Raw genomic sequence first — 26,556 nt, forward strand, 5'->3', positions numbered from 1 at the left:
ATGCCCGAAGAGTGGTGCCCTCTGGGATAGGGTGGTGGTAAGCCCGACCCCCCCCACCCCCCTATGGAGGTTTTCAAAACCTAAGTTGAGACATCCGTAGACCCTGGTGATGCAAATTTCAAGACAGAGGAGTGACTCACCTATGGGCTAGGGTGGTGGTGAGCCCGCCCCCCCCCCCCTTGGAGGTTTTCAAAACCTATGTTGAGACATCCATAGACCCCGGTGATGTGAATTTAAAGCCCGTGGAGTGACTCACCTCTGGGCTAGGGTGGTGGTAAGCCCAACCCCCCACCCCCATGGAGGTTTTCAAAACCTAAGTTGAGACATCTGTAGACCCCGGTGATGCAAATTTCAAGCCCGAGGAGTGACTCACCTCTGGGCTAGGGTGGTGGTAAGCCCGAACCCTCCCCATGGAGGTTTTCAAAACCTAAGTTGAGACATCCGTAGACCCCGGTGATGCAAATTTAAAGCCCGAGGAGTGACTCACCTCTGGGCTAGGGTGGTGGTAAGCCTGACCCCCCCTATGGAGGTTTTCAAAACCTAAGTCGAGACATCCGTAGACCCCTGTGTTGCGAATTTCAAGCCTGAGGAGTGACCCCCTCTGGGCTAGGGTGGTGGTAAGACCCCCCCCCCCCTCTGGAAGTTTTCAAAACCTAAGTTGAGAAAACCGTAGACCCCGGTGATGCGAATTTAAAGCCCGAGGAGTGTTGCCTTCTTGGCTAGGGTGGAGGTAAGTCCGGCCCCCCCTCTGGAAGTGTTCAAAACCTAAGTCGAGACATCCGTAGACCCCTGTGTTGCGAATTTCAAGCCCGAGGAGTGACTTACCTCTGGGCTAGGGTGGTGGTAAGCCCAACCCCCCTTATGGAGGTTTTCAAAACCTAAGTTGAGACAACCGTAGACCCCGGTGATGCGAATTTCAAGCCCGAGGAGTGACTCACCTCTAGGCTAGGGTGGTGGTAAGCCCGACCCCCCATATGGAGGTTTTCAAAACCTAAGTCGAGACATCCGTAGACCCCTGGGTTGCGAATTTCAAGCCCGAGGAGTGACTCACCTTTGGGATAGGGTGGTGTTTAGCCCAACCCCCCCCCCCTCTGGAAGTTTTCAAAACCTAAGTTGAGACATCTGTAGACCCCGGTGATGCGAATTTCAAGCCCGAGGAGTGACTCAACTCTGGGCTAGGGTGGTGGTAAGCCCGACCCCCCCCCCACCCCATGGAGGTTTTCAAAGCCTAAGTTGAGACATCCGTAGACCCCGGTGATGTGAATTTAAAGCCCGAGGAGTGACTCACCTCTGGGCTAGGGTGGTGGTAAGCCCGACCCCCCATATGGAGGTTTTCAAAGCCTAAGTCGAGACATCCGTAGACCCCTGGGTTGCGAATTTAAAGCCCGAGGAGTGACTCACCTTTGGGATAAGGTGGTGTTTAGCCCGACCCCCCCCCCTCTGGAAGTTTTCAAAACCTAAGTTGAGACAACCGTAGACCCCGGTGAATGGAATTTGAAGCCCGAGGAGTGACGCCCTCTGGGCTAGGGTGGTGGTAAGCCCGACCCCCCCTATTGAGATTTTCAAAACCTAAGTTGAGACATCTGTAGACCCCGGTGATGCGAATTTCAAGCCCGAGGAGTGACTCAACTCTGGGATAGGGTGGTGGTAAGCCCGACCCTCCCCCCCCCACCCCTATGGAGGTTTTCAAAACCTAAGTTGAGACATCCGTAAACCCTGGTGATGCAAATTTCAAGACAGAGGAGTGACTCACCTATGGGCTAGGGTGGTGGTAAGCCCGACCCCCCCCCCCACCCCATGGAGGTTTTCAAAGCCTAAGTTGAGACATCCGTAGACCCCGGTGATGTGAATTTAAAGCCCGAGGATTGACTCACCTCTGGGCTAGGGTGGGGGTAAGCCCGACCCCCCACATGGAGGTTTTCAAAGCCTAAGTCGAGACATCTGTAGACCCCTGTGTTGCGAATTTCAAGCCCGAGGAGTGACTTACCTCTGGGCTAGGGTGGTGGTAAGCCCGACCCCCCTTATGGAGGTTTTCAAAACCTAAGTTGAGACAACCGTAGACCCCGGTGATGCAAATTTCAAGCCCGAGGAGTGACTCACTTCTGGGCAAGGGTGGTGGTAAGCCCGACCCCCCCAATTGAGATTTTCAAAACCTAAGTTGAGACAACCGTAGACCCCGGTGATGCAAATTTCAAGCCCGAGGAGTGACGCCCTCTGGGCTAGGGTGGTGGTATACCCGGCCCCCCCTCTGGAAGTTTTCAAAACCTAAGTTGAGACAAGCGTAGACCCCGGTGAATCGAATTTAAAGCCCAAGGAGTGACGCCCTCTGGGCTAGGGTGGTGGTAAGCCCGACCCCCCCTATTGAGATTTTCAAAACCTAAGTTGAGACAATCGTAGATCCCGGTGATGCGAATTTCAAGCCCGAGGAGTGACGCCCTCTGGGCTAGGGTGGTGGTATACCCGGCCCCCCCTCTGGAAGTGTTCAAAACCTAAGTTGAGACAACCGTAGACCCCGGTGATGCGAATTTAAAGCCCGAGGAGTGTTGCCTTCTTGGCTAGGGTGGTGGTAAGTCCGGCCCCCCCTCTGGAAGTGTTCAAAACCTAAGTCAAGACATCCGTAGACCCCGGTGATGCGAAGTGACATGCCTGAAGAGTGGTGCCTTCTGGGCTAGGGTGGGGTATGCCCGGCCCCCCCTCTGGAAGTGTTCAAAACCTAATTTGAGACATCCGTAGACCCCGGTGATGCGAATTTCAAGCCCGAGGAGTGACTCACCTCTGGGCTAGGGTGGTGGTAAGCCCGACCCCCCCTATTGAGATTTTCAAAACCTAACTTGAGACAATCGTAGACCCCGGTGATGCGAATTTCAAGCCCGAGGAGTGACGCCCTCTGGGCTAGGGTGGTGGTATACCCGGCCCCCCCTCTGGAAGTGTTCAGAACCTAAGTCGAGACATCCGTAGACCCCTGGGTTGCGAATTTCAAGCCCGAGGAGTGACTCACCTTTGGGATAGGGTGGTGTTAAGCCCGCCCCCCCCCCCCCCCTCTGGAATTTTTCAAAACCTAAGTTGAGAGAACCGTAGACCCCGATGATGCCAATTTAAAGCCCAAGGATTGGCTACGGTGCGGTGGGCTACGGTGGTGGTATGCGCACCCCCCCCCCCCCTGGAAGTGTTCAAATCCTAAGTCGAGACATCCGTAGACCTCTGGGTTGCGAATTTCAAGCCAGAGGAGTGACTCACCTTAGGGATAGGGTGGTGTTAAGCCCGACCCCCCCCCCCCCCCCCTCTGGAAGTTTTCAAAACCTAAGTTGAGACAACCGTAGACCCCGGTGAATCGAATTTAAAGCCCGAGGAGTGACGCCCTCTGGGCTAGGGTGGTGGTATGCCCGGCCCCCCCTCTGGAAGTGTTCAAAACCTAATTTGAGACATCCGTAGACCCCGGTGATGCGAATTTCAAGCCCGAGGAGTGACTCACCTCTGGGCTAGGGTGGTGGTAAGCCCGACTCCCCCCCCAATGGAGGTTTTCAAAGCCTAAGTCGAGACATCCGTAGACCCCTGTGTTGCGAATTTCAAGCCCGAGGAGTGACTTACCTCTGGGCTAGGGTGGTGGTAAGCCCGACCCCCCTTATGGAGGTTTTCAAAACCTAAGTTGAGACAACCGTAGACCCCGGTGATGCAAATTTCAAGCCCGAGGAGTGACTCACTTCTGGGCAAGGGTGGTGGTAAGCCCGACCCCCCCTATTGAGATTTTCAAAACCTAAGTTGAGACAACCGTAGACCCCGGTGATGCGAATTTCAAGCCCGAGGAGTGACGCCCTCTGGGCTAGGGTGGTGGTATGCCCGGCCCCCCCTCTGGAAGTGTTCAAAACCTAAGTCGAGACATCCGTAGACCCCTGGGTTGCGAATTTCAAGCCCGAGGAGTGACTCACCTTTGGGATAGGGTGGTGTTAAGCCCGCCCCCCCCCCCCCTCTGGAATTTTTCAAAACCTAAGTTGAGAGAACCGTAGACCCCGATGATGCCAATTTAAAGCCCAAGGATTGACGCCCTCTGGGCTAGGGTGGTGGTATGCCCGGCCCCCCCTCTGGAAGTGTTCTAAACCTAATTTGAGACATCCGTAGACCCCGGTGATGCGAATTTCAAGCCCGAGGAGTGACTCACCTCTGGGCTAGGGTGGTGGTAAGCCCGACTCCCCCCCCAATGGAGGTTTTCAAAGCCTAAGTTGAGACAACCGTAGACCCCGGTGATGCGAATTTCAAGCCTGAGGAGTGACGCCCTCTGGGCTAGGGTGGGGGTATACCCGGCCCCCCCTCTGGAAGTGTTCAAAACCTAAGTCAAGACATCCGTAGACCCCGGTGATGCGAAGTGACATGCCTGAAGAGTGGTGCCTTCTGGGCTAGGGTGGTGGTATGCCCGACACCCCCTCTGGAAGTGTTCAAAACCTAATTTGAGACATCCGTAGACCCCGGTGATGCGAATTTCAAGCCCGAGGAGTGACTCACCTCTGGGCTAGTGTGGTGGTAAGCCCGACCCCCATTATGGAGATTTTCAAAACCTAAGTCGAGACATCCGTAGACCCCGGTGATGTAAATTTAAAGCCAGAGGAGTGACTCACCTCTGGGCTAGGGTGGTGGTAAGCCCGACCCCACATATGGAGGTTTTCAAAACCTAAGTTGAGACATCCGTAGACCCCTGGGTTGCGAATTTAAAGCCCGAGGAGTGACGCCCTCTGGGCTAGGGTGGTGGTATGCCCGCCCCCCCTCTGGAAGTGTTCAAAACCTAATTTGAGACATCCGTAAACCCCGGCGAATCGAATTTCAAGCCCGAGGAGTGACTCAGCTTTGGGCTAGGGTGGTGGTAAGCCCGACCCCCCATATGGAGGTTTTCAAAACCTAAGTTGAGACATCCGTAGACCTCTGGGTTGCGAATTTCAAGCCCGAGGAGTGACTCACCTTTGGGATAGGGTGGTGTTAAGCCCGACCCCCCCCCCCCTTAGAAGTTTTCAAAACCTAAGTTGAGACAACCATAGACCCCGGTTAATCAAATTTAAAGCCCGAGGAGTGTCGCCCTCTGGGCTAGGGTGGTGGTATGCCCGGCCCCCCCTCTGGAAGTGTTCAAAACCTACTTTGAGACATCCGTAAACCCCAGCGAATCGAATTTCAAGCCCGAGGAGTGACTCAGCTTTGGGCTAGGGTGGTGGTAAGCCCGACCCCCCATATGGAGGTTTTCAAAACCTAAGTTGAGACATCCGTAGACCTCTGGGTTGCGAATTTCAAGCCCGAGGAGTGACTCACCTTTGGGATAGGGTGGTGTTAAGCCCGACCCCCCCCCCTTAGAAGTTTTCAAAACCTAAGTTGAGACAACCATAGACCCCGGTTAATCAAATTTAAAGCCCGAGGAGTGTCGCCCTCTGGGCTAGGGTGGTGGTATGCCCGGCCCCCCCTCTGGAAGTGTTCAAAACCTAATTTGAGACATCCGTTGACCCCGGTGATGTAAATTTAAAGCCCGAAGAGTGACTCACCTCTGGGGTAGGGTGGTGGTAAGCCCGACCCCCCCACCCCTCCCAATGGAGGTTTTCAAAACCTAAATTGAGACATCCGTAGACCCCGGTGATGCGAATTTCAAGCCCGAGGAGTGACGCCCTCTGGGCTAGGGTGGTGGTAAGCTCGCCCCCCCCCCCCCTATGGAGGTTTTCAAAACGTAAGTTGAGACATCCGTAGACCCTGGTGATGCAAATTTCAAGACGGAGGAGAGACTCACCTATGGGCTAGAGTGGTGGTAAGCCCGACCCCCGTGGAGGTTTGACCCCGATGATGCCAATTTAAAGCCCAAGGATTGACGCCCTCTGGGCTACGGTGGTGGTATGCTCACCCCCCCCCCCCCCTGGAAGTGTTCAAATCCTAAGTCGAGACATCCGTAGACCCCCGGGTTGCAAATTTCAAGCCAGAGGAGTGACTCACCTTAGGGATAGGGTGGTGTTAAGCCCGAACCCCCCCCCCCCCCCCTCTGGAAGTTTTCAAAACCTAAGTTGAGACAACCGTAGACCCCGGTGAATCGAATTTAAAGCCCGAGGAGTGACGCCCTCTGGGCTAGGGTGGTGGTATGCCCGGCCCCCCCTCTGGAAGTGTTCAAAACCTAATTTGAGACATCCGTAGACCCCGGTGATGCGAATTTCAAGCCCGAGGAGTGACTCACCTCTGGGCTAGGGTGGTGGTAAGCCCGACTCCCCCCCCAATGGAGGTTTTCAAAGCCTAAGTCGAGACATCCGTAGACCCCTGTGTTGCGAATTTCAAGCCCGAGGAGTGACTTACCTCTGGGCTAGGGTGGTGTTAAGCCCGACCCCCCCCCCCCTTAGAAGTTTTCAAAACCTAAGTTGAGACAACCGTAGACCCCGGTGATGCAAATTTCAAGCCCGAGGAGTGACTCACTTCTGGGCAAGGGTGGTGGTAAGCCCGACCCCCCCTATTGAGATTTTCAAAACCTAAGTTGAGACAACCGTAGACCCCGGTGATGCGAATTTCAAGCCCGAGGAGTGACGCCTTCTTGGCTAGGGTGGTGGTAAGTCCGGCCCCCCCTCTGGAAGTGTTCAAAACCTAAGTCGAGACATCCGTAGACCCCGGTGATGCGAAGTGACATGCCTGAAGAGTGGTGCCTTCTGGGCTAGGGTGGTGGTATGCCCGGCACCCCCTCTGGAAGTGTTCAAAACCTAATTTGAGACATCCGTAGACCCCGGTGATGCGAATTTCAAGCCCGAGGAGTGACTCACCTCTGGGGTAGTGTGGTTGTAAGCCCGACCCCCATTATGGAGATTTTCAAAACCTAAGTCGAGACATCCGTAGACCCCGGTGATATAAATTTAAAGCCAGAGGAGTGACTCACCTCTGGGCTAGGGTGGTGGTAAGCCCGACCCCACATATGGAGGTTTTCAAAACCTAAGTTGAGACATCCGTAGACCCCTGTGTTGCGAATTTAAAGTCCGAGGAGTGAAGCCCTCTGGGCTAGGGTGGTGGTATGGCCGCCCCCCCTCTGGAAGTGTCCAAAACCTAATTTGAGACATCCGTAAACCCCGGCGAATCGAATTTCAAGCCCGAGGAGTGACTCAGCTTTGGGCTAGGGTGGTGGTAAGCCCGACCCCCCATATGGAGGTTTTCAAAACCTAAGTTGAGACATCCGTAGACCTCTGGGTTGCGAATTTCAAGCCCGAGGAGTGACTCACATTTGGGATAGGGTGGTGTTAAGCCCGACCCCCGCCCCCCTTAGAAGTTTTCAAAACCTAAGTTGAGACAACCATAGACCCCGGTTAATCAAATTTAAAGCCTGAGGAGTGTCGCCCTCTGGGCTAGGGTGGTGGTATGCCCGGCCCCCCCTCTGGAAGTGTTCAAAACCTAATTTGAGACATCTGTAAACCCCGGCGAATCGAATTTCAAGCCCGAGGAGTGACTCACCTCTGGGCTAGTGTGGTGGTAAGCCCGACCCCCATTATGGAGATTTTCAAAACCTAAGTCGAGACATCCGTAGACCCCGGTGATGTAAATTTAAAGCCAGAGGAGTGACTCACCTCTGGGCTAGGGTGGTGGTAAGCCCGACCCCACATATGGAGGTTTTCAAAACCTAAGTTGAGACATCCGTAGACCCCTGGGTTGCGAATTTAAAGCCCGAGGAGTGACGCCCTCTGGGCTAGGGTGGTGGTATGCCCGCCCCCCCTCTGGAAGTGTTCAAAACCTAATTTGAGACATCCGTAAACCCCGGCGAATCGAATTTCAAGCCCGAGGAGTGACTCAGCTTTGGGCTAGGGTGGTGGTAAGCCCGACCCCCCATATGGAGGTTTTCAAAACCTAAGTTGAGACATCCGTAGACCTCTGGGTTGCGAATTTCAAGCCCGAGGAGTGACTCACCTTTGGGATAGGGTGGTGTTAAGCCCGACCCCCCCCCCCCTTAGAAGTTTTCAAAACCTAAGTTGAGACAACCATAGACCCCGGTTAATCAAATTTAAAGCCCGAGGAGTGTCGCCCTCTGGGCTAGGGTGGTGGTATGCCCGGCCCCCCCTCTGGAAGTGTTCAAAACCTAATTTGAGACATCCGTAAACCCCAGCGAATCGAATTTCAAGCCCGAGGAGTGACTCAGCTTTGGGCTAGGGTGGTGGTAAGCCCGACCCCCCATATGGAGGTTTTCAAAACCTAAGTTGAGACATCCGTAGACCTCTGGGTTGCGAATTTCAAGCCCGAGGAGTGACTCACCTTTGGGATAGGGTGGTGTTAAGCCCGACCCCCCCCCCTTAGAAGTTTTCAAAACCTAAGTTGAGACAACCATAGACCCCGGTTAATCAAATTTAAAGCCCGAGGAGTGTCGCCCTCTGGGCTAGGGTGGTGGTATGCCCGGCCCCCCCTCTGGAAGTGTTCAAAACCTAATTTGAGACATCCGTTGACCCCGGTGATGTAAATTTAAAGCCCGAAGAGTGACTCACCTCTGGGGTAGGGTGGTGGTAAGCCCGACCCCCCCACCCCTCCCAATGGAGGTTTTCAAAACCTAAATTGAGACATCCGTAGACCCCGGTGATGCGAATTTCAAGCCCGAGGAGTGACGCCCTCTGGGCTAGGGTGGTGGTAAGCTCGGCCCCCCCTCTGGAAGTTTTCAAGTTAAGACATCTGTAGACCCCTAAGTTGAGACATCAGTAGACCCCGGTAATGCGAATTTCAAGCCCGAGGAGTGACTCAACTCTGGGCTAGGGTGGTGGTAAGCCCGACCCCCCCCCCCCTATGGAGGTTTTCAAAACGTAAGTTGAGACATCCGTAGACCCTGGTGATGCAAATTTCAAGACGGAGGAGAGACTCACCTATGGGCTAGAGTGGTGGTAAGCCCGACCCCCGTGGAGGTTTGACCCCGATGATGCCAATTTAAAGCCCAAGGATTGACGCCCTCTGGGCTACGGTGGTGGTATGCTCACCCCCCCCCCCCCCCCCTGGAAGTGTTCAAATCCTAAGTCGAGACATCCGTAGACCCCCGGGTTGCAAATTTCAAGCCAGAGGAGTGACTCACCTTAGGGATAGGGTGGTGTTAAGCCCGAACCCCCCCCCCCCCCCCCTCTGGAAGTTTTCAAAACCTAAGTTGAGACAACCGTAGACCCCGGTGAATCGAATTTAAAGCCCGAGGAGTGACGCCCTCTGGGCTAGGGTGGTGGTATGCCCGGCCCCCCCTCTGGAAGTGTTCAAAACCTAATTTGAGACATCCGTAGACCCCGGTGATGCGAATTTCAAGCCCGAGGAGTGACTCACCTCTGGGCTAGGGTGGTGGTAAGCCCGACTCCCCCCCCAATGGAGGTTTTCAAAGCCTAAGTCGAGACATCCGTAGACCCCTGTGTTGCGAATTTCAAGCCCGAGGAGTGACTTACCTCTGGGCTAGGGTGGTGTTAAGCCCGACCCCCCCCCCCCTTAGAAGTTTTCAAAACCTAAGTTGAGACAACCGTAGACCCCGGTGATGCAAATTTCAAGCCCGAGGAGTGACTCACTTCTGGGCAAGGGTGGTGGTAAGCCCGACCCCCCCTATTGAGATTTTCAAAACCTAAGTTGAGACAACCGTAGACCCCGGTGATGCGAATTTCAAGCCCGAGGAGTGACGCCTTCTTGGCTAGGGTGGTGGTAAGTCCGGCCCCCCCTCTGGAAGTGTTCAAAACCTAAGTCGAGACATCCGTAGACCCCGGTGATGCGAAGTGACATGCCTGAAGAGTGGTGCCTTCTGGGCTAGGGTGGTGGTATGCCCGGCACCCCCTCTGGAAGTGTTCAAAACCTAATTTGAGACATCCGTAGACCCCGGTGATGCGAATTTCAAGCCCGAGGAGTGACTCACCTCTGGGGTAGTGTGGTTGTAAGCCCGACCCCCATTATGGAGATTTTCAAAACCTAAGTCGAGACATCCGTAGACCCCGGTGATATAAATTTAAAGCCAGAGGAGTGACTCACCTCTGGGCTAGGGTGGTGGTAAGCCCGACCCCACATATGGAGGTTTTCAAAACCTAAGTTGAGACATCCGTAGACCCCTGTGTTGCGAATTTAAAGTCCGAGGAGTGAAGCCCTCTGGGCTAGGGTGGTGGTATGGCCGCCCCCCCTCTGGAAGTGTCCAAAACCTAATTTGAGACATCCGTAAACCCCGGCGAATCGAATTTCAAGCCCGAGGAGTGACTCAGCTTTGGGCTAGGGTGGTGGTAAGCCCGACCCCCCATATGGAGGTTTTCAAAACCTAAGTTGAGACATCCGTAGACCTCTGGGTTGCGAATTTCAAGCCCGAGGAGTGACTCACATTTGGGATAGGGTGGTGTTAAGCCCGACCCCCGCCCCCCTTAGAAGTTTTCAAAACCTAAGTTGAGACAACCATAGACCCCGGTTAATCAAATTTAAAGCCTGAGGAGTGTCGCCCTCTGGGCTAGGGTGGTGGTATGCCCGGCCCCCCCTCTGGAAGTGTTCAAAACCTAATTTGAGACATCTGTAAACCCCGGCGAATCGAATTTCAAGCCCGAGGAGTGACTCACCTCTGGGCTAGTGTGGTGGTAAGCCCGACCCCCATTATGGAGATTTTCAAAACCTAAGTCGAGACATCCGTAGACCCCGGTGATGTAAATTTAAAGCCAGAGGAGTGACTCACCTCTGGGCTAGGGTGGTGGTAAGCCCGACCCCACATATGGAGGTTTTCAAAACCTAAGTTGAGACATCCGTAGACCCCTGGGTTGCGAATTTAAAGCCCGAGGAGTGACGCCCTCTGGGCTAGGGTGGTGGTATGCCCGCCCCCCCTCTGGAAGTGTTCAAAACCTAATTTGAGACATCCGTAAACCCCGGCGAATCGAATTTCAAGCCCGAGGAGTGACTCAGCTTTGGGCTAGGGTGGTGGTAAGCCCGACCCCCCATATGGAGGTTTTCAAAACCTAAGTTGAGACATCCGTAGACCTCTGGGTTGCGAATTTCAAGCCCGAGGAGTGACTCACCTTTGGGATAGGGTGGTGTTAAGCCCGACCCCCCCCCCCCCTTAGAAGTTTTCAAAACCTAAGTTGAGACAACCATAGACCCCGGTTAATCAAATTTAAAGCCCGAGGAGTGTCGCCCTCTGGGCTAGGGTGGTGGTATGCCCGGCCCCCCCTCTGGAAGTGTTCAAAACCTAATTTGAGACATCCGTAAACCCCAGCGAATCGAATTTCAAGCCCGAGGAGTGACTCAGCTTTGGGCTAGGGTGGTGGTAAGCCCGACCCCCCATATGGAGGTTTTCAAAACCTAAGTTGAGACATCCGTAGACCTCTGGGTTGCGAATTTCAAGCCCGAGGAGTGACTCACCTTTGGGATAGGGTGGTGTTAAGCCCGACCCCCCCCCCTTAGAAGTTTTCAAAACCTAAGTTGAGACAACCATAGACCCCGGTTAATCAAATTTAAAGCCCGAGGAGTGTCGCCCTCTGGGCTAGGGTGGTGGTATGCCCGGCCCCCCCTCTGGAAGTGTTCAAAACCTAATTTGAGACATCCGTTGACCCCGGTGATGTAAATTTAAAGCCCGAAGAGTGACTCACCTCTGGGGTAGGGTGGTGGTAAGCCCGACCCCCCCACCCCTCCCAATGGAGGTTTTCAAAACCTAAATTGAGACATCCGTAGACCCCGGTGATGCGAATTTCAAGCCCGAGGAGTGACGCCCTCTGGGCTAGGGTGGTGGTAAGCTCGGCCCCCCCTCTGGAAGTTTTCAAGTTAAGACATCTGTAGACCCCTAAGTTGAGACATCAGTAGACCCCGGTAATGCGAATTTCAAGCCCGAGGAGTGACTCAACTCTGGGCTAGGGTGGTGGTAAGCCCGACCCCCCCCCCCCTATGGAGGTTTTCAAAACGTAAGTTGAGACATCCGTAGACCCTGGTGATGCAAATTTCAAGACGGAGGAGAGACTCACCTATGGGCTAGAGTGGTGGTAAGCCCGACCCCCGTGGAGGTTTGACCCCGATGATGCCAATTTAAAGCCCAAGGATTGACGCCCTCTGGGCTACGGTGGTGGTATGCTCACCCCCCCCCCCCCCGGAAGTGTTCAAATCCTAAGTCGAGACATCCGTAGACCCCCGGGTTGCAAATTTCAAGCCAGAGGAGTGACTCACCTTAGGGATAGGGTGGTGTTAAGCCCGAACCCCCCCCCCCCCCCCCTCTGGAAGTTTTCAAAACCTAAGTTGAGACAACCGTAGACCCCGGTGAATCGAATTTAAAGCCCGAGGAGTGACGCCCTCTGGGCTAGGGTGGTGGTATGCCCGGCCCCCCCTCTGGAAGTGTTCAAAACCTAATTTGAGACATCCGTAGACCCCGGTGATGCGAATTTCAAGCCCGAGGAGTGACTCACCTCTGGGCTAGGGTGGTGGTAAGCCCGACTCCCCCCCCAATGGAGGTTTTCAAAGCCTAAGTCGAGACATCCGTAGACCCCTGTGTTGCGAATTTCAAGCCCGAGGAGTGACTTACCTCTGGGCTAGGGTGGTGTTAAGCCCGACCCCCCCCCCCCTTAGAAGTTTTCAAAACCTAAGTTGAGACAACCGTAGACCCCGGTGATGCAAATTTCAAGCCCGAGGAGTGACTCACTTCTGGGCAAGGGTGGTGGTAAGCCCGACCCCCCCTATTGAGATTTTCAAAACCTAAGTTGAGACAACCGTAGACCCCGGTGATGCGAATTTCAAGCCCGAGGAGTGACGCCTTCTTGGCTAGGGTGGTGGTAAGTCCGGCCCCCCCTCTGGAAGTGTTCAAAACCTAAGTCGAGACATCCGTAGACCCCGGTGATGCGAAGTGACATGCCTGAAGAGTGGTGCCTTCTGGGCTAGGGTGGTGGTATGCCCGGCACCCCCTCTGGAAGTGTTCAAAACCTAATTTGAGACATCCGTAGACCCCGGTGATATAAATTTAAAGCCAGAGGAGTGACTCACCTCTGGGCTAGGGTGGTGGTAAGCCCGACCCCACATATGGAGGTTTTCAAAACCTAAGTTGAGACATCCGTAGACCCCTGTGTTGCGAATTTAAAGTCCGAGGAGTGAAGCCCTCTGGGCTAGGGTGGTGGTATGGCCGCCCCCCCTCTGGAAGTGTCCAAAACCTAATTTGAGACATCCGTAAACCCCGGCGAATCGAATTTCAAGCCCGAGGAGTGACTCAGCTTTGGGCTAGGGTGGTGGTAAGCCCGACCCCCCATATGGAGGTTTTCAAAACCTAAGTTGAGACATCCGTAGACCTCTGGGTTGCGAATTTCAAGCCCGAGGAGTGACTCACATTTGGGATAGGGTGGTGTTAAGCCCGACCCCCGCCCCCCTTAGAAGTTTTCAAAACCTAAGTTGAGACAACCATAGACCCCGGTTAATCAAATTTAAAGCCTGAGGAGTGTCGCCCTCTGGGCTAGGGTGGTGGTATGCCCGGCCCCCCCTCTGGAAGTGTTCAAAACCTAATTTGAGACATCTGTAAACCCCGGCGAATCGAATTTCAAGCCCGAGGAGTGACTCAGCTTTGGGCTAGGGTGGTGGTAAGCCCGAACCCCCATATGGAGGTTTTCAAAACCTAAGTTGAGACATCCGTAGACCTCTGGGTTGCGAATTTCAAGCCCGAGGAGTGACTCACCTTTGGGATAGGGTGGTGTTAAGCCCGACCCCCCCCCCCTTAGAAGTTTTCAAAACCTAAGTTGAGACAACCATAGACCCCGGTTAATCAAATTTAAAGCCCGAGGAGTGTCGCCCTCTGGGCTAGGGTGGTGGTATGCCCGGCCCCCCCTCTGGAAGTGTTCAAAACCTAAGTCGAGACATCCGTAGACCCCGGTGATGCGAAGTGACATGCCTGAAGAGTGGTGCCTTCTGGGCTAGGGTGGTGGTATGCCCGGCACCCCCTCTGGAAGTGTTCAAAACCTAATTTGAGACATCCGTAGACCCCGGTGATGCGAATTTCAAGCCCGAGGAGTGACTCACCTCTGGGGTAGTGTGGTTGTAAGCCCGACCCCCATTATGGAGATTTTCAAAACCTAAGTCGAGACATCCGTAGACCCCGGTGATATAAATTTAAAGCCAGAGGAGTGACTCACCTCTGGGCTAGGGTGGTGGTAAGCCCGACCCCACATATGGAGGTTTTCAAAACCTAAGTTGAGACATCCATAGACCCCTGGGTTGCGAATTTAAAGTCCGAGGAGTGAAGCCCTCTGGGCTAGGGTGGTGGTATGGCCGCCCCCCCTCTGGAAGTGTCCAAAACCTAATTTGAGACATCCGTAAACCCCGGCGAATCGAATTTCAAGCCCGAGGAGTGACTCAGCTTTGGGCTAGGGTGGTGGTAAGCCCGACCCCCCATATGGAGGTTTTCAAAACCTAAGTTGAGACATCCGTAGACCTCTGGGTTGCGAATTTCAAGCCCGAGGAGTGACTCACATTTGGGATAGGGTGGTGTTAAGCCCGACCCCCGCCCCCCTTAGAAGTTTTCAAAACCTAAGTTGAGACAACCATAGACCCCGGTTAATCAAATTTAAAGCCTGAGGAGTGTCGCCCTCTGGGCTAGGGTGGTGGTATGCCCGGCCCCCCCTCTGGAAGTGTTCAAAACCTAATTTGAGACATCTGTAAACCCCGGCGAATCGAATTTCAAGCCCGAGGAGTGACTCAGCTTTGGGCTAGGGTGGTGGTAAGCCCGAACCCCCATATGGAGGTTTTCAAAACCTAAGTTGAGACATCCGTAGACCTCTGGGTTGCGAATTTCAAGCCCGAGGAGTGACTCACCTTTGGGATAGGGTGGTGTTAAGCCCGACCCCCCCCCCCTTAGAAGTTTTCAAAACCTAAGTTGAGACAACCATAGACCCCGGTTAATCAAATTTAAAGCCCGAGGAGTGTCGCCCTCTGGGCTAGGGTGGTGGTATGCCCGGCCCCCCCTCTGGAAGTGTTCAAAACCTAATTTGAGACATCCGTTGACCCCGGTGATGTAAATTTAAAGCCCGAAGAGTGACTCACCTCTGGGGTAGGGTGGTGGTAAGCCCGACCCCCCCACCCCTCCCAATGGAGGTTTTCAAAACCTAAATTGAGACATCCGTAGACCCCGGTGATGCGAATTTCAAGCCCGAGGAGTGACGCCCTCTGGGCTAGGGTGGTGGTAAGCTCGGCCCCCCCTCTGGAAGTTTTCAAGTTAAGACATCTGTAGACCCCTAAGTTGAGACATCAGTAGACCCCGGTAATGCGAATTTCAAGCCCGAGGAGTGACTCAACTCTGGGCTAGGGTGGTGGTAAGCCCGACCCCCCCCCCCCCCTATGGAGGTTTTCAAAACGTAAGTTGAGACATCCGTAGACCCTGGTGATGCAAATTTCAAGACGGAGGAGAGAGTCACCTATGGGCTAGAGTGGTGGTAAGCCCGACCCCCGTGGAGGTTTGACCCCGATGATGCCAGTTTAAAGCCCAAGGGTTGACGCCCTCTGGGCTAGGGTGCTGGTATGCGCAACCCCCCCCCCCCCCCCGGAACTGTTCAAATCCTAAGTCGAGACATCCGTAGACCCCTGTGTTGCGAATTTCAAGCCCGATGAGTGACTCACTTCTGGGCTAGGGTGGTGGTAAGCCCGACCCCCCCTATGGAGGTTTTCAAAACCTAAGTTGAGACAACCGTAGACGCCGGTGATGCGAATTTTAAGCCCAAGGAGTGACTCAACTCTGGGCTAGGGTGGTGGTATGCCCGGGCCCCCCTCTGGAAGTGTTCAAAACGTAAGTTGAGACATCAGTAGACCCCGGTGATGCAAATTTCAAGCCAGAAGACTGACTCACCTATGGGCTAGTGGGGTGGTAAGCCCGACCCCCCCCCATGGAGGTTTTCAAAACCTAAGTTGAGACATCCGTAGACCCCGGTGATGTGAATTTAAAGCCCGAGGAGTGACTCACCTCTGGGCTAGGGTGGTGGTAAGCCCGGCCCCCCCTCTCTGGAGGTCTAAACTGACTGCCATGGACCCCGGTGTAGCGTATTTCATGCCCGAGGAGTGACTCAACTCTGGGATAGGGTTGTGTTTAGCCCTAACCCCCCCCGGAAGTTTTCAAAACCTAAGTTGAGACAACCGTAGAACCCAGTGAATCGAATTTAAAGCCCGAGGAGTGACGCCCTCTGGGCTAGGGTGGTGGTATGCCCGACCCCCCCCCCCCTCTGGAAGTTTTCAAAACCTAAGTTGAGACAACCGTAGACCCCGGTTTATCGAATTTAAAGCCCGAGGAGTGACACCCTCTGGGCTAGGGTGGTGGTATGCCCGGCCCCCCTCTGGAAGTGTGGAAGTGTTCAAAACCTAAGTCGAGACATCCAAAGACCCCTGGGTTGCGAATTTCAAGCCCGAGTAGTGACTCACCTTTGGGATAGGGTGGTGTTAAGCCCGACACCCCCCCCCCCCTCTGGAAGTTTTCAAAACCTAAGTTGAGACAACCGTAGACCCCGGTGAATCGAATTTAAAGCCCGAGGAGTAACGCCCTCTGGGCTAGGGTGGTGGTAAGCCCGACCCCCCCTATTGAGATTTTCAAAACCTAAGTTGAGACAACCGTAGACCCCGGTGATGCGAATTTCAAGCCCGAGGAGTGACGCCCTCTGGGCTAGGGTGGTGGTATACCCGGCCCCCCCTCTGGAAGTGTTCAAAACCTAAGTTGAGACAAGCGTAGACCCCGGTGAATCGAATTTAAAGCACAAGGAGTGACGCCCTCTGGGCTAGGGTGGTGGTATGCCCGCCCCCCCCCCACCCCCCACCCCTCTGGAAGTGTTCAAAACCTAAGTTGAGAGAACCGTAGACCCCGGTGATGCGAATTTAAATCAAATCAAATCAAATCAAATTTATTTATATAGCGCTTTTCACAACTGATGTTGTCACAAAGCAGCTTCACAGAATTCCAGTAAGACAAAGATTTGACATGAAATGTAAAAACAAATGTAAACCCTCAAGTGAGCAAGCCAGGGGCGACAGTGGCAAGGAAAAACTCCCCCAGCTGAGGAAGAAACCTTGGGAGGAACCAAGGCTCACAAGGGGTGACCCATCCTCCTCTGGTCAATCTACTGGTGATGATAGTTAGTAGTCCATGAGAACTTCAGTGTAGGGACAGCTTCAAGGCACTTGGTGGTTGCTGGAGCGTGGGCAGCTGGTCTGAAGCGTGGAGGAGGGTCTCGACAGTCATCCATCAGTGTCCAGTAAGACAGGTGGGCAGTCGTTTACTCGGAAAGATGTAAAGGGATGGAATTAGTTTTGAACTGTTTTGTGTTTGTAAAGTAGAAAATATGAAAATTTCCAGAGTGTGGCTAATGACTCCGGCAGATCTGACTATGACAGCTTTAACTAAAAGGAGAGAACCAGGAGGACACACAGACACGGGAGCATCCTGAAACACTGGCATCCCTCCGCTCCACCGTCAACAAACCTGAGTGATCACGAGAAGCGGCGGGACGACAGCACCAGCGTCTCAGTTTACTATAATTCCCTGTGTCCATGGACCCCCCAGATCTGCCGCCTTTATCTATGGGGGAGCATTAGCTACCAAAAGATAAACTAAACAAATGTGTTTTAGCCTAGATTTGAAGATTGCGACTGTGTCTGAGTCCCGAACATTTTCTGGAAGATCATTCCAGAGTCTGGGGGCTTTATAAGAAAAGGCTCTTCCCCCAGCTGAGGCCTTCTGAATTCTGGGAACAATTAAAAATCCAGTATTCTTTGATCTGAGTGAATGTGGAGGCTCATAATAGGAAATTGTATCTTGAAGATATTCAGGAGCAAGCCCATGTAGAGCTTTATATGTTAATAGCAAAATTTTGTAGTCAATGCGAAATTTAACAGGCAGCCAATGAAGTGATGATAAAACTGGGCTGATATGTTCAAATTTTCTAGTTTTAGTGAGGACCCTAGCTGCAGCATTTTGAACTAGTTGAAGTTTTCTTAAATTGCTGCTGGTGCATCCTGACAGTAGTGTGTTACAGTAGTCAAGCCTTGAAGTAATAAAGGCATGTACTAATGTTTCTGCGTCCTGGAGGGATAAGGCAGTTCTAATCTTAGCAATATTACGAAGATGTAAAAAAGCTGTCCTAGTGATACTACCTATGTGTTGATCAAATAATAAATCCGGGTCAATTATGACACCAAGATTTTTTGCTGCTGAACCAGGTTTAACTGGAAAGTCAGCTAGATTTAAAATTAAATCTGATAATTTATTTCTTGCCACTTTTGGACCCAAAAGCAGGACCTCTGTTTTGTTGCTGTTTAGAAGGAGGAAGTTACGCAACATCCAGCCTTTCATGTCTTTTACACAGTCCTCTATTTTCTTTAATCTGTGTTTGTCATCGGGCTTGGCTGAAATATACAATTGTGTGTCGTCTGCGTAACAGTGAAAGTTAATGTCATGGTTTCTTATAACTGTGCCTAGCGGTAACATGTATAATGTAAATAATAATGTATGTATAATGTCCTAAAATAGAGCCTTGTGGAATTCCAAATCTTACTTTAGAATAATTTGAATTTAGATTGTTTACTTTTACGAATTGATAATGTTCCGTTAAGTAAGATTTGAACCATAATAGGGCTGTCCCTGTGATTCCAACCATGTTTTCTAACCTTTCTATGAGAATATTGTGGTCTATTGTATCGAAGGCTGCGCTTAGGTCAAGAAGCACCAACAGGGATACGTGGCCTTGATCAGAGGCAAGAAGAAGATCATTTGTTATCTTGACTAGAGCTGTCTCTGTACTATGATGTTGTCTGAATCCAGATTGGAATTTTTCATATATATGATTCTTATGTAGATATGAACTAAGTTGTTGGGCCACAGCTCTTTCTAAGATCTTGGACAGAAATGGCAAATTAGAAATAGGCCTGTAATTAGACAGTGCATCAAGATTTGGTTTCTTGATCATAGGTTTAATAACTGCTAGTTTAAAAGCTTTGGGTACATGGCCCAGACTAAGCGATGAGTTTACTATAGTTAAAAGAGGATCAATAATAGCTGGTAGTACTTCTTTGAGCAATTTTGTGGGAATTGCATCAAGTGTGCAAGTTGTACAGTTTGCGGAGGTGATAATCTTCTCTAGTTCTAATTGTGGGAGTGGGTAAAAGGTTTCAAGTCTTTCTTTTACAGTTATATTATGTTTTATATCATTCACATCGGGTGGCAGCCAGGATGGACTTGATCCTGTAGCTTGAGTTTGTTGTCTAATATTCTCAATTTTATTATTAAAAAAGTCCATAAAATCTTTACTGGTGAGAGTTGCTGGAATTAGTTGTTCAGAACCTGCTTGATTTTTTGTAATTCTAGAAAACACACTAAACAGTGCTCTTGGATTATTTTTATTACGGGAGATCAGCGAGGCCAGATATGCTGAGCGAGCTTTAGTGAGGGCATTTCTATACTCTATAAGGCTGTCATTCCAGGCAGAATAGAACACTTCAAGCTTGGTTGATCGCCATTTCCGCTCTAGTTTTCGTAATGTTTGTTTTAAAGTACGGGTCTTATCGTTATACCATGGTGCGAGCTTTTTCTGTCTTATACTTTTATGTTTAAGTGGTGCTACCTTTTCTAAAGTAGATCGACAGGTATTTTCTAGGTAATCAGTTAGTACATCTAGGTCCATTGGGTCTGATGGAGTTGGAACTGGGGTCGATAGTTCTGGTAGGTTTTCTATAAATTGTAGGGCGGTAGATGGTTTTATTATACGCCTTGTAGAATAGCGAGGGTTCTTACATATATTATGGCTAAAACGTAGCCCGAGGAGTGTTGCCTTCTTGGCTAGGGTGGTGGTAAGTCCGGCCCCCCCTCTGGAAGTGTTCAAAACGTAAGTCGAGACATCCGTAGACCCCGGTGATGCGAAGTGAAATGCCCGAAGAGTGGTGCCCTCTGGGATAGGGTGGTGGTAAGCCCGACCCCCCCCACCCCCCTATGGAGGTTTTCAAAACCTAAGTTGAGACATCCGTAGACCCTGGTGATGCAAATTTCAAGACAGAGGAGTGACTCACCTATGGGCTAGGGTGGTGGTAAGCCCGCCCCCCCCCCCCCCCTTGGAAGTTTTCAAAACCTAAGTTGAGACATCCGTAGACCCCGGTGATGTGAATTTAAAGCCCGAGGAGTGACTCACCTCTGGGCTAGGGTGGTGGTAAGCCCAACCCCCCACCCCCATGGAGGTTTTCAAAACCTAAGTTGAGACATCTGTAGACCCCGGTGATGCAAATTTCAAGCCCGAGGAGTGACTCACCTCTGGGCTAGGGTGGTGGTAAGCCCGAACCCTCCCCATGGAGGTTTTCAAAACCTAAGTTGAGACATCTGTAGACCCCGGTGATGCAAATTTCAAGCCCGAGGAGTGACTCACCTCTGGGCTAGGGTGGTGGTAAGCCCGAACCCTCCACATGGAGGTTTTCAAAACCTAAGTTGAGACATCCGTAGACCCCGGTGATGCAAATTTAAAGCCCGAGGAGTGACTCACCTCTGGGCTAGGGTGGTGGTAAGCCCGAACCCTCCCCATGGAGGTTTTCAAAACCTAAGTCGAGACATCCGTAGACCCCTGTGTTGCGAATTTCAAGCCCGAGGAGTGACTTACCTCTGGGCTAGGGTGGTGGTAAGTCCGGCCCCCCCTCTGGAAGTGTTCAAAAACGTAAGTCGAGACATCCGTAGACCCCGGTGATGCGAAGTGAAATGCCCGAAGAGTGGTGCCCTCTGGGATAGGGTGGTGGTAAGCCTGACCCCCCCTATGGAGGTTTTCAAAACCTAAGTCGAGACATCCGTAGACCCCTGTGTTGCGAATTTCAAGCCTGAGGAGTGACTCCCCTCTGGGCTAGGGTGGTGGTAAGACCCCCCCCCCCCTCTGGAAGTTTTCAAAACCTAAGTTGAGAAAACCGTAGACCCCGGTGATGCGAATTTAAACCCCGAGGAGTGTTGCCTTCTTGGCTAGGGTGGAGGTAAGTCCGGCCCCCCCTCTGGAAGTGTTCAAAACCTAAGTCGAGACATCCGTAGACCCCTGTGTTGCGAATTTCAAGCCCGAGGAGTGACTTACCTCTGGGCTAGGGTGGTGGTAAGCCCAACCCCTCTTATGGAGGTTTTCAAAACCTAAGTTGAGACAACCGTAGACCCCGGTGATGCGAATTTCAAGCCCGAGGAGTGACTCACCTCTAGGCTAGGGTGGTGGTAAGCCCGACCCCCCATATGGAGGTTTTCAAAACCTAAGTCGAGACATCCGTAGACCCCTGGGTTGCGAATTTCAAGCCCGAGGAGTGACTCACCTTTGGGATAGGGTGGTGTTTAGCCCAACCCCCCCCCCCCTCTGGAAGTTTTCAAAACCTAAGTTGAGACAACCGTAGACCCCGGTGAGTGGAATTTGAAGCCCGAGGAGTGATGCCCTCTGGGCTAGGGTGGTGGTAAGCCCGACCCCCCCTATTGAGGTTTTCAAAACCTAAGTTGAGACAACCGTAGACCCCGGTGATGCGATTTTCAAGCCCGAGGAGTGACGCCCTCTGGGCTAGGGTGGTGGTAAGCCCGACCTCCCCTATGGAGGTTTTCAAAACCTAAGTTGAGACATCTGTAGACCCCGGTGATGCAAATTTCAAGCCCGAGGAGTGACTCACCTCTGGGCTAGGGTGGTGGTAAGCCCGAACCCTCCCCATGGAGGTTTTCAAAACCTAAGTTGAGACATCCGTAGACCCCGGTGATGCAAATTTAAAGCCCGAGGAGTGACTCACCTCTGGGCTAGGGTGGTGGTAAGCCTGACCCCCCCTATGGTGGTTTTCAAAACCTAAGTCGAGACATCCGTAGACCCCTGTGTTGCGAATTTCAAGCCTGAGGAGTGACTCACCTCTGGGCTAGGGTGGTGGTAAGCCCGACCCCCCCTATGGAGGTTTTCAAAACCTAAGTTGAGACAACCGTAGACCCCGGTGATGCAAATTTCAAGCCCGAAGAGTGGTGCCCTCTGGGCTAGGGTGGTGGTAAGACCGCCCCCCCCCCCCCCCCTGGAAGTTTTCAAAGCCTAAGTTGAGAAAACCGTAGACCCCGGTGATGCAAATTTAAAGCCCGAGGAGTGTTGCCTTTTTGGCTAGGGTGGTGGTAAGTCCGGCCCCCCCTCTGGAAGTGTTCAAAACCTAAGTCGAGACATCCGTAGACCCCGGTGATGTGAAGTGACATGCCGGAAGAGTGGTGCCTTCTGGGCTAGGGTGGTGGTAAGACCAGCCCCCCATCTGGAAGTGTTCAATACCTAAGTCGAGACATCCGTAGACCCAGGTGATGCGAAGTGAAATGCCCGATAAGTGGACCGTAGGCCCCGGTGATGCGAATTTAAAGCCCGAGGAGTGTTGCCTTCTTGGCTAGGGTGGTGGTAAGTCCGGCCCCCCCTCTGGAAGTGTTCAAAACCTAAGTCGAGACATCCGTAGACCCAGGTGATGCGAAGTGAATTGCCCGAAGAGTGGACCGTAGTCCCCGGTGATGCGAATTTAAAGCCCGAGGAGTGTTGCCTTCTTGGCTAGGGTGGTGGTAAGTCCGGCCCCCCCTCTGGAAGTGTTCAAAACCTAAGTCGAGAGATCCGTAGACCCCGGTGATGTGAAGTGACATGCCCGAAGAGTGGTGCCTTCTGGGCTAGGGTGGTGGTAAGACCAGCCCCCCCTCTGGAAGTGTTCAAAACCTAAGTCGAGACATCCGTAGACCCAGGTGATGCGAAGTGAAATGCCCGAAGAGTGGACCGTAGGCCCCGGTGATGCGAATTTAAAGCCCGAGGAGTGTTGCCTTCTTGGCTAGGGTGGTGGTAAGTCCGGCCCCCCCTCTGGAAGTGTTCAAAACCTAAGTCGAGACATCCGTAGACCCCGGTGATGCGAAGTGACATGCCTGAAGAGTGGTGCCTTCTGGGCTAGGGTGGTGGTATGCCCGGCCTCCTTCTGGAAGTCTTCAAAACCTAATTTGAGACATCCATAGACCCCGGTGATGCGAATTTCAAGCCCGAGGAGTGACTCACTTCTGGGCAAGGGTGGTGGTAAGCCCGACCCCCCTCCCAATGGAGGTTTTCAAAACCCAAGTTGAGACATCCGTAGACCCCGGTGATGTGAATTTCAAGCCCGAGGACTGACGCCCTCTGGGCTAGGGTGGTGGTAAGCTCGGCCCCCCCTCTGGAAGTTTTCAAAACCTAAGTTGAGACATCTGTAGACCCCGGTGATGCGAATTTCAAGCCCGAGGAGTGACTCAACTCTGGGCTAGGGTGGTGGTAAGCCCGACCCCCCCCCCACCCCATGGAGGTTTTCAAAGCCTAAGTTGAGACATCCGTAGACCCCGGTGATGTGAATTTAAAGCCCGAGGAGTGACTCACCTCTGGGCTAGGGTGGTGGTAAGCCCGACCCCCCATATGGAGGTTTTCAAAGCCTAAGTCGAGACATCCGTAGACCCCTGTGTTGCGAATTTCAAGCCCGAGGAGTGACTTAAATCTGGGCTAGGGTGGTGGTAAGCCCGACCCCCCTTATGGAGGTTTTCAAAACCTAAGTTGAGACAACCGTAGACCCCGGTGATGCAAATTTCAAGCCCGAGGCGTGACTCACCTCTAGGCTAGGGTGGTGGTAAGCCCGACCCTCCATATGGAGGTTTTCAAAACCTAAGTCGAGACATCCGTAGACCCCTGGGTTGCGAATTTAAAGCCCGAGGAGTGACTCAACTTTGGGATAAGGTGGTGTTTAGCCCGACCCCCCCCCCCTCTGGAAGTTTTCAAAACCTAAGTTGAGACAACCGTAGACCCCGGTGAATGGAATTTGAAGCCCGAGGAGTGACGCCCTCTGGGCTAGGGTGGTGGTAAGCCCGACCCCCCCTATTGAGATTTTCAAAACCTAAGTTGAGACATCTGTAGACCCCGGTGATGCGAATTTCAAGCCCGAGGAGTGACTCAACTCTGGGATAGGGTGGTGGTAAGCCCGACCCTCCCCCCCCCCACCCCTATGGAGGTTTTCAAAACCTAAGTTGAGACATCCGTAAACCCTGGTGATGCAAATTTCAAGACAGAGGAGTGACTCACCTATGGGCTAGGGTGGTGGTAAGACCGACCCCCCCCCCCACCCCATGGAGGTTTTCAAAGCCTAAGTTGAGACATCCGTAGACCCCGGTGATGTGAATTTAAAGCCCGAGGATTGACTCACCTCTGGGCTAGGGTGGGGGTAAGCCCGACCCCCCACATGGAGGTTTTCAAAGCCTAAGTCGAGACATCCGTAGACCCCTGTGTTGCGAATTTCAAGCCCGAGGAGTGACTTACCTCTGGGCTAGGGTGGTGGTAAGCCCGACCCCCCTTATGGAGGTTTTCAAAACCTAAGTTGAGACAACCGTAGACCCCGGTGATGCAAATTTCAAGCCCGAGGAGTGACTCACTTCTGGGCAAGGGTGGTGGTAAGCCCGACCCCCCCAATTGAGATTTTCAAAACCTAATTTGAGACAACCGTAGACCCCGGTGATGCAAATTTCAAGCCCGAGGAGTGACGCCCTCTGGGCTAGGGTGGTGGCATACCCGGCCCCCCCTCTGGAAGTTTTCAAAACCTAAGTTGAGACAAGCGTAGACCCCGGTGAATCGAATTTAAAGCCCAAGGAGTGACGCCCTCTGGGCTAGGGTGGTGGTAAGCCCGACCCCCCCTATTGAGATTTTCAAAACCTAAGTTGAGACAATCGTAGATCCCGGTGATGCGAATTTCAAGCCCGAGGAGTGACGCCCTCTGGGCTAGGGTGGTGGTATACCCGGCCCCCCCTCTGGAAGTGTTCAAAACCTAAGTTGAGACAACCGTAGACCCCGGTGATGCGAATTTAAAGCCCGAGGAGTGTTGCCTTCTTGGCTAGGGTGGTGGTAAGTCCGGCCCCCCCTCTGGAAGTGTTCAAAACCTAAGTCAAGACATCCGTAGACCCCGGTGATGCGAATTTCAAGCCCGAGGAGTGACTCACCTCTGGGCTAGGGTGGTGGTAAGCCCGACCCCCCCTATTGAGATTTTCAAAACCTAACTTGAGACAATCGTAGACCCCGGTGATGCGAATTTCAAGCCCGAGGAGTGACGCCCTCTGGGCTAGGGTGGTGGTATACCCGGCCCCCCCTCTGGAAGTGTTCAGAACCTAAGTCGAGACATCCGTAGACCCCTGGGTTGCGAATTTCAAGCCCGAGGAGTGACTCACCTTTGGGATAGGGTGGTGTTAAGCCCCCCCCCCCCCCCCCTCTGGAATTTTTCAAAACCTAAGTTGAGAGACCCGTAGACCCCGATGATGCCAATTTAAAGCCCAAGGATTGACGCCCTCTGGGCTACGGTGGTGGTATGCGCACCCCCCCCCCCCCCCCCTGGAAGTGTTCAAATCCTAAGTCGAGACATCCGTAGACCCCTGGGTTGCGAATTTCAAGCCAGAGGAGTGACTCACCTTAGGGATAGGGTGGTGTTAAGCCCGACCCCCCCCCCCCCCTCTGGAAGTTTTCAAAACCTAATTTGAGACATCCGTAGACCCCGGTGATGCGAATTTCAAGCCCGAGGAGTGACTCACCTCTGGGCTAGGGTGGTGGTAAGCCCGACTCCCCCCCCAATGGAGGTTTTCAAAGCCTAAGTCGAGACATCCGTAGACCCCTGTGTTGCGAATTTCAAGCCCGAGGAGTGACTTACCTCTGGGCTAGGGTGGTGGTAAGCCCGACCCCCCTTATGGAGGTTTTCAAAACCTAAGTTGAGACAACCGTAGACCCCGGTGATGCAAATTTCAAGCCCGAGGAGTGACTCACTTCTGGGCAAGGGTGGTGGTAAGCCCGACCCCTCCTATTGAGATTTTCAAAACCTAAGTTGAGACACCCGTAGACCCCGGTGATGCGAATTTCAAGCCCGAGGAGTGACGCCCTCTGGGCTAGGGTGGTGGTATGCCCGGCCCCCCCTCTGGAAGTGTTCAAAACCTAAGTCGAGACATCCGTAGACCCCTGGGTTGCGAATTTCAAGCCCGAGGAGTGACTCACCTTTGGGATAGGGTGGTGTTAAGCCCGCCCCCCCCCCCCCTCTGGAATTTTTCAAAACCTAAGTTGAGAGAACCGTAGACCCCGATGATGCCAATTTAAAGCCCAAGGATTGACGCCCTCTGGGCTACGGTGGTGGTATGCGCCCCCCCCCCCCCCCCCCCTGGAAGTGTTCAAACCCTAAGTCGAGACATCCGTATACCCCTGGGTTGCGAATTTCAAGCCAGAGGAGTGACTCACCTTAGGGATAGGGTGGTGTTAAGCCCGACCCCCCCCCCCCCCCTCTGGAAGTTTTCAAAACCTAAGTTGAGACAACCGTAGACCCCGGTGAATCGAATTTAAAGCCCGAGGAGTGACGCCCTCTGGGCTAGGGTGGTGGTATGCCCGGCCCCCCCTCTGGAAGTGTTCTAAACCTAATTTGAGACATCCGTAGACCCCGGTGATGCGAATTTCAAGCCCGAGGAGTGACTTACCTCTGGGCTAGGGTGGTGGTAAGCCCGACCCCCCTTATGGAGGTTTTCAAAACCTAAGTTGAGACAACCGTAGACCCCGGTGATGCAAATTTCAAGCCCGAGGAGTGACTCACTTCTGGGCAAGGGTGGTGGTAAGCCCGACCCCTCCTATTGAGATTTTCAAAACCTAAGTTGAGACACCC

Source organism: Hoplias malabaricus, chromosome 7 (assembly GCF_029633855.1).
Source record: "Hoplias malabaricus isolate fHopMal1 chromosome 7, fHopMal1.hap1, whole genome shotgun sequence".
NCBI classification, from domain to species: Eukaryota; Metazoa; Chordata; class Actinopteri; order Characiformes; family Erythrinidae; genus Hoplias; species Hoplias malabaricus.